This window comes from Bufo gargarizans, chromosome 2, assembly GCF_014858855.1.
Source record: "Bufo gargarizans isolate SCDJY-AF-19 chromosome 2, ASM1485885v1, whole genome shotgun sequence".
Taxonomy (NCBI): Eukaryota; Metazoa; Chordata; class Amphibia; order Anura; family Bufonidae; genus Bufo; species Bufo gargarizans.
This window is the reverse complement of record NC_058081.1, coordinates 701,392,132-701,405,205: the sequence shown is the minus strand read 5'-3', so window position 1 is coordinate 701,405,205 and position 13,074 is coordinate 701,392,132.

The window sequence follows — 13,074 nt, the reverse complement described above, 5'->3', positions numbered from 1 at the left end:
TGAGCCGCCGCCACTATAGGATAGATCTCCAGCAGGGGAGACCTAAGGAACTCGGGTAAGGAGGAAATTGCAGCGGGCCACGGTGCAGCGAACCACTGCGTGTTGTAAATGGCAGCGAAACCTCTGGATGCTGCGGCATCTGAGAAGACCATGGGGAAATCGGGACTCCATTGGGGGATAAACAGAGAAACCCCATTCCAGTGGGTAATGAAGGAATTCCACATGGCCAAATCAGCCATTGCCTGGGCATCCAAAAACACCGTGGAGTCCTGCTCAGGAGCTGATGGTAATAAGTCTAGAAGCCCGGACATGAAAGCTTTCCCTTGAGGCATGATCCTGGTGGCGAAATTTAACATGCCGAGGAGTGACTGCAACTCTCATTTGGTGAGGACGTGGGAGCCTGTGAACTGTGCGATGATTGACCTGATTTTGAGAACCTTGTCGGCTGGCAGTCTAGCTTCCATTTTCTCTGTATCGAGCACGATACCGAGAAAGGTGACTACCGTGGCGGGTCCCTCGATTTTGGACGGGGCTACCGGAACCTGGACATCTTTGAGAATGCTCAGGAAGTTATTAAGTTTGCATGGTTTAACACTGGGAGGTTCGATCAGGAGAAAATCGTCGAGGTAATGTAGTGCCATTGGACATTTGCAGCAATTGATTAAGATCCAGTGGAGGGCTTGGGCAAACTGGTCAAATAGCCAGGGACTGCTTTTTGAACAGAATGTTAAACGGGTAGCAAAATAATAACTGTCGTGCCATTTGATGCCATGGAATTTCCAAAGCTGGGGGTCAATGGGCAACAGTTTAAACGCGTCGGCGATGTCTGCTTTAGACAACCAAGCTCCTTTGCCCCGCTAACAGAATGAGGGAAATGGCCTCCTGGAGTGAAGAATATTTCATGGAGAATTCTTCCGATGGAATCAGGGAGTTTAGGCTGGGGATATACGAACCATGAGGCGCTGACAGGTCGTAAATCAGTCGTTTTTTATTGGTGAATTTCTTGGTAACAATGCCGACGGGGTTAATCCTCCAGGAGTCCAAGGGAAAGTGAGGGAAGGGGCCGATAAGGAAACCCTTCTCTACTTCCGACTGAATGAGGGAATCCACGTCGGCATCCTGGACTGCGGACAGTAAATTGGGACCCTCCCAGGTGGACTGAGGAAGGGCGATGAGACCCGTGTGAAAGCCCTTACTGAAACTGAGAGCAAGAATTCGTCCAGGTCAGGGCTGAGGTGATCCTGGAGCAGCCTGCCCAGAAGCTCCACATTGACCCCGCTTAGTCATTTGTGCTTGGCCGTTCTCTGTGGGCATACTGAGATGGGGTGAGCCCGGAAGCAGGAGGAGCAGACATGTAGAGCCCTGCACTGGTTATAGTTGCAGGAGGCTAGGTTGTAGTTGTTGCAGATTTGACTATTGCCTAAGAAAATGATGGGGTGGCCCAATTTGTCAGTGTTGCTGTGCCTCACTTGGGTGCCGGCCGTGGGCCTGCTGGGAGCCATTGGTTGGCCAACGGAGGGACACCAATCGGAGGTGTGGAGGATGGACTGGCAGGAGCTGCAAGCTGGGGCTTTTAAACTGGCGAAGTGCCGGCAGAAAAGTTCCATGTCCAGACACGCCCAGTTGGTGACCCGCTGGAACTGAGCCAGCGCTGCGGTGGCTTTGGCCGAGAATAAGCGGTGGTAGTCGTAGAATGCGAATCCGCCATATTTATACCCCAGGTCGGTGACTCTATACATGTACAAGTCCAGCTCCTCTCTTCTTTCGGGGTGGGCGGTGCAAACTATGTCCCTGAAGAGGCTAAAAGCCAGGACAAACTCGGGAACGAGTTCAGCCGAACGTCCCTGGATTTTAGGACAATGGAAATGTTTTCACAAGCTATTGTCTTGTTCTCTACGGTATCGTGGGTGGCTATCAAGATGGTGGCTAAATTAACATCTTTGCCCTCCAGAATGTCTTTTTTGATGCAATCTGTGATGAAGTGAGCTGGAGCTATCTCGGAGAGGTTGGAAACCCTACCTGGGGAGATAGACTGAGGTGGGGGAGCTGGAACGGAAGGACGCTCGGGAGGGTCGACTGCCAAGTGCCTGGATTCCACTGCTGACAGTCTATTTTGAACGTCCAGAACCGAAAAGGACAGGCTGTTGATGGTGGCATGTAACTGGGTCAATGACAGTTGAATGGTGGACATTGACACATTCTCCCTGGGTGGGGATGACGAACCGGACATCAAAAGTCTGAATAATTCCGCCTTTCTGGCGGAGGCCGGATAAGGTATCCCTCTTCTATTGAGCTCGGCGATCAGTTTAGGGATGGTCCAACTCCTGAGAGAAGTAGCGCTGGCGTGCTCTGAGGCAAGGGTCTCTGGAATTGACGAAGTCTCCCCCATGTTGTCCAGATGAGACATGCTGGAATTTGGAAGGATTACAGTTACTGGCTGAAGGATTTTACCCGGGAACCGTGCGAGTGCTGTGGAGCCGATGATTGTGGAAAGAAAATGCCCAGAAGAAGGGAGGTGTGATGAGCTATGTCACCGCGTGTGCCCGGGGGTTTAAGAGACTAAGGTACCTGATGGTTTGGAGCTCCTGGATTTGAAACCCATCTTGGGGAATTCCTGTTCCGTAGGAATGGACCGCGATCGAGCTTGAAGAACTCATGACAAGTAAACAGGCATAAACATATACCAAAAGGAAACCTGAGTGACGAAAACGGCATGAGACGTGTACGAACAGGAGGGCAGAGTAACGTAACAGGCGTGAAAACGTATACGAAAAGGAGACCTGGTAGCGTGAACAGGTGTGAGACATGTACGAACAGGAGGCCTGAGTAACGTAAACAGGTGTGAAACATGTACGTGGAACATGTACGAAAAAAAAAAAAGGAGGCCTGAGTAACGTAAACAGGCGTGGAACATGTATGAAAAGGAGGCCTGGGTAACGTGACCAGGCGCGAAATATATACGAAAAGGAGGCCTGAGTAGCGTAAACAGGTGTAAAACATGTACAAGAAGGAGACCTGGGTAACGTAAACTACGTGAAACATGTGCGGAAAGAGAGGCCTGAGTAACGTAACCGGGCGTGCAACAAGGACAAAAGGAAGGCCTGAATGACGTGAACAGGCGTGGGAACCTGTATGAGAGGGAGGCCTGAGGGACGTGAACAGGCGTGAAAAGTAAACGGAAGGAATGAGGAGGAGGAAGGGGACAGAGGAAGGTAAGTCGACGTGGAACGTGAGAAAGAGAGCGAGAAGATGGGGACAGACATGGAGGTAGAGGGCGACGGGGTCTGGGAATGTGGATGAGCACGAGGGTGAAACGTGGAGACGAAGGCAGATTGACGTGACCAGACGAAATGCGGACTAGAAGGCAGGATGACGAGATGGAACGTGAAAAGTACCAGGGGACCTGACAGCTGGACAGGGGTGAGATGAGAATGATATAGCGGCTGAGAAGAAGACAGGATGACGTAAGACACGGACTGGAAGGTGACGGAAACGGAACGCGGACCGAGGGCCTACGTAAGACAAACGCTGTACGAAAAAACACGTAAAGATGATTCTGCGAATCGGAGATAAGCGACTTACCGTGGCTGATGGAGGAATCGACGGAGAAGACGATAGGCTGGGTACCGGAGGCGCTGAATTACCTGGTTACATGAACAATTATGAAAAGACAACCGAGAAGATAAAAAAAAAAAATATTGTATAATAAAGGGGGAAAAAAAACGTTCCCCCCCCTTTAAATTTTTTTTTTTCCCCCTCCTCCGAACTCTGTCCGTGACGTAAGATGAACATGCCGACTGATTCAAAATACGGACCTGGAGTGGCGATTTTCAGGCTTCAAGCAGATGGAGGTTTAGAAAGGCTGAAAATCCGGTGGCGGTTCTGAAGGACTGGCAACCAATATGACTGGAGTATTGTAAAGAATTAAATAACATGTAAGTGATGAGGAAAAAAAAAAAAAAACATTCTCCTCTGCTCTCTCCCCCTTCTGCCGGCGAAATGGGGCAGGAGGAGGAAGGGATCCGGAGGTGGATGTGCCCTGAGAATGCTCCCGGAAGTGCGGCAGCCGCACCGGGAGGGGAGTGGGGGGGGGGCGGTGCACAGTGAGCGGAACGGAGATCCCGTGGGATGCCGGAGGTGGCCGGCCGAAGTGGTGCCGGCGAGTACCTTGTCCTGGCGATGGGTGGTGGGCGGAAATCCTGGAGGGTGAGGAGAGCGCAGCGGCGGCGGCGGCGGCTGTGATGCCGGGGAGCGCGTGGACCTGCGGCCAGGTAGGGAGATGGCATGGTACAGGAGACTTACCCAGACGGGAACCGGAAGTGACAACGTAGGACGGACGAACGAACGGCACCGCTAGCACCCGCAATGGGAGGGGGAGGCTCAGAGGATTTATAAGCCTCCGCCCCTCCCACAATTACAGGCTGTGAATAGCCTTAATATTAGTAATCCTAATTATCATATCATAGGGTGTGTGTGTTTTTTAGAATACTCGGTGCACCGTGTACCTCTTGATGTGGTCCCACATCATTAGGGCTGCATACATTGGGCACCTTTTCTATATGTTTGTCAGTTTTTTTTTTTTTTTGGTAGCCCACTACTGAGCCAGCATCCACCACCCGTCACCATTTTAGGGAACGGCAGGAGGCGGTAGGTTAGGCTCGAGGACAGGGAGTCCCCACCATCAGGGGGCGTCCCTGGGCTGAGGTGTAGCTCAGGGTATCAGCGTAGGGATACTATTCCCCCACCCACGATCAGCTCACCTAGCCAGTTGAGGCGTCTACCTTTTAAAACAGTATAGTGGAGTTCGTCATGTCTTACGTGTTTGATTCTCATTAAAATTAGCTATATTTTCTCATAAGGGTTGACTCCGTTGCTGGACTAGATTGATTATGAATTTGTGACCCATTATTATCTTTCATTACACCATTGCTGGACTTAAATTACATTGACTTTCAATGGGTCCGTTGAAAACTCGGATAATGCACCGTTTGTCATCCGCGTCCGTGATCCGTGTTTTCAGTCCGTCAAAAAAATAAGACCTGTCCTATTTTTTTTCAAAGACAACGGTTCGCGGACCCATTCAAGTCAATGGGTCCGTGAAAAAACACGGATGCACACAAGATTGTCATCCGCGTCCGTGATCCGTGTCCGTTTTTTTTCCTATCATTTGCAAGGCAAACTTGACTAGATTTTTTTTTCACTTTCCTTCATGTCTGGTGATCCTCCAAAAATCAAGGAAGACACGCGGAAACAAAAACGGAAACTGATCACGGAACAACGGAACCCCGTTTTGCGGACCGTGAAAAAATACTGTCGTGTGCATGAGGCCTTATAATGTGACAGTGCAAAAAATACCCCCTTGCAATGCCCCCAGTTGAGCTAATGTCCCCATAGTGCCAGTATAAAATACCCCTATATAGTGCCCCCAGTAAATGCCTCCATAGTGCTCCTCTCCCCCCTTCCTCCTAGTGCCCCCTTTATGTGCCAGTAGCCACCAGTATTGTACACAAAAAATAAATAAACACTTATACCTACCTCCTTGGCAGCGATGCGATGCAGGCCTCTTCCGGCCTGTGTCCCGCGCTCTTCGGCTCAGGCGGCGCGATTACGTCATTGCGCCGCCTGCGCCAGCCTCTGATAGGCTGCCGGCCTGAGAGGCAGAACTCAGTTCACAGATTTCCAGGGGGGGGCACTTGCCCCCCCTGCGGATGACCATGGGGGTGGTATAATGTACCACAATATGGTACTGCTGGTCCTGCCTTCCATCAATTTGGACCAAACTACAAAACGGGGCCACTTTTAGTATTTTTTTTCCAGGGCCACTTTAAGTTCCCAGTCTGCCCCTGGCGGACTATATAGGGCCAACAGAACTTATAAAATACAACAGGGGCCAATTCACCTCATCCATGCATTATTTCCTGCCAGATGTCTCCAGTATGCTTAGATTAGTGTGAACTCCTCCTCTTCTCCAAGATCCATGAGGATGTCCTCCCCTGGAGGTTCTGTTGCAGTCACTTTAAAGCTTAAACTGGAGCTGTGTGGACCTCCAGTGACCACAGATGGGCCTGCAGAATCCTAAACTGCTTGCGAAGATGATGAGGGACCCCTTAGCTCAGATGGTCCTGCTGAAGCATAAGAGTAGGAGAGCATGAGTTCCCGTGGTGGTAGCAGGTAAACGCCAGGGGGCAGCCTGGTGCTGTATGCCTCCTTGTAGTGGGCCTGCTGTTCTGGTGGTAGCTTCCAGGGAAGCTCATACTTGTAGGTGGACCCGGTATGGATGGTTATAGTCAGGCTTATGATCACATTAGTAGCAAGCATACCGGCTTTTGGAGCCTTCAGTAACCCTGGGATCAAGGCCTCTGGTTTTGGCTGTGGCAAGGGACCAAAGCGAAGGGCCCCAGATGCAGTCTCCTGTAGACAGAGAGAAGCAGTAGGGCCCAGCTGATCCTTGGGCCTAACCTCCGGTGGAGTGTCAGGAAACGGGGGTTTAGATAGCAAAGTAACCTCGGTGGCAAATCGACCATGGGGTTATACTCCATGTGGTTGACCTTGTAAAGGCTATGGAGGGCCCTAGTCAAGTAGCTCTGTTTAACGGAGTGCCGTCCAACAAAAAACTCTTCTAGGGTTTCATTGCCCACCAGGAACCCGCTCTCTCTCTCTCCACTGAAAAACCAGTGGACAATGTCCACCCACCGCTCTTGCTTAGGGACCCCAGGATGGGGGTGATCCAAGACCCTGATCACCCACTCTCCCAGAGGGGTTTTGTAGCGCTAGGAGTCATCGGCATAAGCCAATAGGTATGCAGCGCTCTTCAGGCCCTGGCCTAAGTGTCACGCTTCGATGTGGGAGGGAAACACCACACCAAGCATAGGAGGGAAGGGGTGAACAGGGAATCTGGCCTGAGAACTAGGAAAGGAGAATAGACACCTCCTAGTGAAAACCCTAACCAAAATCCTGACTGATTACCGGTATGAACAGACCCCAAAGGTAGTTGAGTTCATACGCAGGAATACCTAGAGTCCTATCAAGCCCTATAGGACCCTGGTACTAATGGCAGGGATGAGACTACCTGTTCCTCCAAAAGGAATGACGAACAGGAGTCTCCTACAGGCCTAATACAAACAAAAGGAAAATGCAACACACAGAACCCAAACAAAAGGGAAAGGAAAGACTTAACTTCAAAGGAGCAATGGAAGCACCACGAGCTCAGCCGAGATATCCAAAGGTCCAAACAGAAGCTATGACCCGCACAGAATTGTGGGAGAAGCAACTATAAATAGAGAAGGTTAAATGACCTTAATAGCCACACCTGGGGGAAGAAAGGTGTGGCAGGTACCAGAAACAACACCGACGTCATTTGATCCAAACAGAAAACATGTCAGATCAAACCACGTGCCGATCCCCCCACACCCAGCAGAGAGAAGCACATACACGATTTGCCTGCCCCTCGGCTGGGCGTTCTCTCTGATTTCCCTCTCTGAAGTAGTGGAGCTTTGGCGTAAGTAGCGTGGATCTAAGATTGCAGATTAACGCCTCTGGCGTGCTGGTGCGTCTCTGATGCCGTGATTCTGGGCCTCGCTAACAGGCAGTGATGAGTGTGAAACACCCACAAGTAGTCTTGTCAACACGATGTGGCCATAGCTTCCACTGAATTCCCTCCAGCTAGGCAATAAAGTTTATTTTAGGGTCCACACAGCAATTAGGGTCAATGATAGTATGGTACAGAGGCACAATCCTGTTAATGCAGCAAGCCCCTGAGGAGGATGGGAGTGGTAGTGGCCCTCAGGCCATTGCTCCCTGGGGATAGGTGCAGTGAAAAGGTGGTTAAAGTAATCAAGCCAGAAGTAGAGGAATAAATGTCTCTCTTTACTGAGAAAATAGTAGTTGTAGTACATCCAGCAGTAGTTTGTGCAATGAGCAGGACCGTGGTATAGTTACACGGGCGCCAAATTATGCAGTGGGTCAGTATAATAGTCTATTGTTTGTTCGTGACGCCAATTGCAGCGTGCGCAGGGTACTGTCACAGGGCCCTTTAAGGTGTTGTAACTCACGTACCAGGTTAGGAATGGCAGAGTGGTGTAATGTCTCTGTATGGTAGTGGTAATGGTGTCAACGGTGACTCCTACCAGGGTATGGCTGGACTCCTGGATCCTGGCTCACTTGCAATAAATAAGTGTGGTGCTAGTAGGAGTAATAGAGGAATTTGCAGCAGAAATTGAGATCCAGACCTTTGGTAAAGTTCAAACTTGTCTTTACTGAGAGGAGCTTTCATCCAAGCAAGATACAGCTTTAGTCTTAGGTCCCAGCAGGTATTGGCAATGGTTGGCAGAAATTTATCTTCTGCTCTCTCATGTGCCCGGAGCTTGCAGGAAAGGATGTCTGCTTTGTAGCTCTAAACTGTGGCAGGAATTTGGCTTCTGCACTTTCTATCTTCTACTGTTTGGGGACTGACTAGCTGAGCAGGATTATGGCTATGGTTTCTTCCTGGAACTGGAGTTGTCTGCTTGTTTCATCCAGCCGAGGCTGAAGGGCTCAGGCTGGGGATGATGATCAATGTCTCAGCCGAGACAAGATCCTGGCTTGATTCCCTATATCTGGGATATCCTACACGTAAACAACCTTCCCCTAGCAGGGGTGGCTGGCACACTGACACTAACTTCCTTCTCCACCCATGAGGCAGGATATGGGCATAGCCCACTCTGCTCACAGAAGGGGGGAGCTAAACTGGAATGAACTATTCCAGCCTAGGAACACTAAACTGAACTTAAGTCCTTGCCAGAACATTGCTGCCACCTGCTGGTGAACATGGAGATTACAGCAACATTCAATTAGTAAGGTTTTATGCACATTTGTGAGGATATACTGTAAAATTACATCAGATGACAATGTTAATTCTCTTAGCTGATTGTAGCGGGGTAAAAGAGTTTAAAAACACAACTCTGGGGTGTTACATTTGTACACAGGCCAATTTCTCTTCTCAGCTGATGAGGTATGGTGGTTGAATGTGACAGATGATGGCACCTCTGGTATGCACCCCTGCACTTCTGGTTAAGAGCTGTGAGCTGGCACTTATGGCTGAAGGTACCCACTGTGTAATGCAGGCTTTTTTGAGTTGGCCTGGATGTGATGTAAGATTATGGTTGTCTGAGTCGTAGTCCCTCACCCTCAGCAGGCTCTGGATGGCTATGGTTGCTGCTAGCTTTGCAGAATATCTGTAGTTTTGTTTTTGAAGTCTGGAGTAGCGGTCTCACAGATGAGTTGGTTCTCTCGTCTCTAAGGTCCTAGGAGCAGAAGCAATATGACCTGTTTCCTCACTCCTCAGAATCCAAGCTAAGACTCCCAGCCTCTAGCAGGAACTAGGACCATCCCACTCCTACTCAGAGGGGAGTAATGGGGGGGTTAGCCCCATTCCTGATGCCAACCGTATATCACCAAACATTAAAAAACATTACAAACCAATCATTTGTAGATACCCCCGTACTGGGGTACTGCACATTGGAAAAAATGTGGCAGAAACCGCAGCGGTTTCTGCGGTAAAATACATGGCGGCTTTTGAACCAATGATTGCATGACTTAGTGGTATACTGGCTGTCAAAAGATAGGACATGTCCTTTTTTTTGGGCTGTTTTCACGGCTAGGTGGACTCCATCGAAATCAATGGGATGAAAAATGGACAAAAATGGACCAAAAATCATCAATTTTGTCCCCTATTCTTTGTCAATGGAGACGAAACTGATCAGGATGCATTCCGTTCCATTTTGTTGCGTTTTTTGACCGGACACAAAACTGCTGCAAGGTGCGGTTTTGTGTCCTGGTCTGCGAAACGGAACAAACCGGATTCGTCATGAAAATCAATGTGAGTCAATGGTGCCAGATCCGTTTTTTTGGTTAACGAAAAAAACAGATCTGGCGCCGATTGACTTACAATGATTTTCATACCGGATCCTGTTTGTTCAGTTTAGATTTAACGGATGCATCCGGGTGTATTAAATGGCACAGATCCTCTGCCGGATCTCAAAACCGGAAAGCCCCAACGCAAGAGTGAAAAAGGCCCAACAAAGTTATAGATGAAAGAATCAGCCGCTGAGAAGAATCTGCATGATGAAGTCTGTGCCCCCCTCCCCCTGGTGATGCCTCTTGTTGCCTGGCACTCACCTTCCAGTGTCTGCCCACGTGGAGTCGTTCCACTCATCCCACACGACTAGATAATTGCCGCTCATTGTCGTGTGATCTGTGCTCCGCTGATGATTGACGGGCGCCACAATGTTCCCGTAGCCTCACGTGCTGGATGATGAGACTTCTCCTTTTATGTCTGCAGCATCATCTCCTGTCACTCTCTACAGGATCCAAGCCACGTGTGCATGTGTAAGGGGGAAGGGTTAAACGAGTATTTAGCAAGATGGGCTGCAAGGGTCAGAGATAGGGGCCACAGGGGTCACAGTCAGGCCTCCATCATTTAGTATCTCCACCACCCCATCCCCACGTAAAGCAGTCTACTATAATCCGTCATATCACCTTTATATCAGTATCACACTGAGGGTTGTGGTATTATTTCACTATTATATGGGCACTGTGTGGCACTGTTATGTGAGCATGTACAACACTATGATGTGAGCACTGTATTGCACTATGATGTGAGCACTGTATTGCACTATTATGTGGGCACTGTAATGCACTATTATGTGGGCACTGTATTGCACTATTATGTGGGCACTGTAATGCACTATTATGTGGGCACTGTAATGCACTATTATGTGGGCACTGTTTGGCATTATTATTTGATGCTATTATGTAGGCATAGGCACCTTATGTTATGTGAGTACTGTATGCACTATTATGTGAGCACGCTGTGTAACTATTATATGAGCACTGTGTAACGCTATTATGTAAGCACTATATGACACTATTATGAAAGTACTGTATGACACTATTGTGCGACTACCGTATCACACTAGTATGTGATACTGTATGAACAGGTTATGTGGGCACTTTATGGCACTATGTGGTACTATTATACTTGCACTGTATGGCACTATTACGAGAGCACTGTATGGCACTATGATGACAGCACTGTATGGCACTATTATGTGGGCACGTACAACACTATTATGAGAGCACTGTATGGCACTATTATGAGAGCACTGTATGGCACTATTATATGTGCACTGTATGGCACTATTATGAGAGCACTGTATGGCACTATTATATGTGCACTGTAGACACTATTATGAGAGCATGTACAACACTATTATGAGAGCACTGTATGACACTATTATGAGAGCACTGTATGACACTATTATGAGAGCACTGTATGGCACTATTATGAGAGCACTGTATGACACTATTATGAGAGCACTGTATGGCACTATTATGAGAGCACTGTATGGCACTATTGTGAGAGCACTGTAGACACTATTATGAGAGCACTGTATGGCACTATTACAAGAGCACTGTATGGCACTATTATGAGAGCACTGTAGACACTATTATGAGAGCACTGTATGGCACTATTATGAGAGCACTGTATGGCACTATTATGAGAGCACTGTATGACACTATTATGAGAGCACTGTATGGCACTATTATGAGAGCACTGTATAGCACTATTATGAGAGCACTGTATGGCACTATTATGAGAGCACTGTAGACACTATTATGACAGCACTGTAGACACTATTATGACAGCACTGTATGGCACTATTATGAGAGCATGAGAGCATGAGAGCACTGTATGGCACTATTATGACAGCACTGTATGGCACTATTATGAGAGCACTGTATGGCGCTATTATGAGAGCACTGTATGGCGCTATTATGAGAGCACTGTATGGCGCTATTATGAGAGCACTGTATGGCGCTATTATGAGAGCACTGTATGGCGCTATTATGAGAGCACTGTATGGCACTATTATGAGAGCACTGTATGGCACTATTATGAGAGCACTGTATGGCACTATTATGAGAGCACTGTATGACACTATTATGAGAGCACTGTATGGCACTATTATGAGAGCACTGTATGACACTATTATGAGAGCACTGTATGGCACTATTATGAGAGCACTGTAGACACTATTATGAGAGCACTGTATGGCGCTATTATGAGAGCACTGTATGGCACTATTATGAGAGCACTGTATGGCACTATTATGAGAGCACTGTAGACACTATTATGAGAGCACTGTATGGCACTATTACAAGAGCACTGTATGGCACTATTATGAGAGCACTGTAGACACTATTATGAGAGCATGTACAACACTATTATGAGAGCACTGTATGACACTATTATGAGAGCACTGTATGACACTATTATGAGAGCACTGTATGGCACTATTATGAGAGCACTGTATGACACTATTATGAGAGCACTGTATGGCACTATTATGAGAGCACTGTATGGCACTATTGTGAGAGCACTGTAGACACTATTATGAGAGCACTGTATGGCACTATTACAAGAGCACTGTATGGCACTATTATGAGAGCACTGTAGACACTATTATGAGAGCACTGTATGGCACTATTATGAGAGCACTGTATGGCACTATTATGAGAGCACTGTATGACACTATTATGAGAGCACTGTATGGCACTATTATGAGAGCACTGTATAGCACTATTATGAGAGCACTGTATGGCACTATTATGAGAGCACTGTAGACACTATTATGACAGCACTGTAGACACTATTATGACAGCACTGTATGGCACTATTATGAGAGCATGAGAGCATGAGAGCACTGTATGGCACTATTATGACAGCACTGTATGGCACTATTATGAGAGCACTGTATGGCACTATTATGAGAGCACTGTATGGCGCTATTATGAGAGCACTGTATGGCGCTATTATGAGAGCACTGTATGGCGCTATTATGAGAGCACTGTATGGCGCTATTATGAGAGCACTGTATGGCACTATTATGAGAGCACTGTATGGCACTATTATGAGAGCACTGTATGGCACTATTATGAGAGCACTGTATGACACTATTATGAGAGCACTGTATGGCACTATTATGAGAGCACTGTATGACACTATTATGAGAGCACTGTATGGCACTATTATGA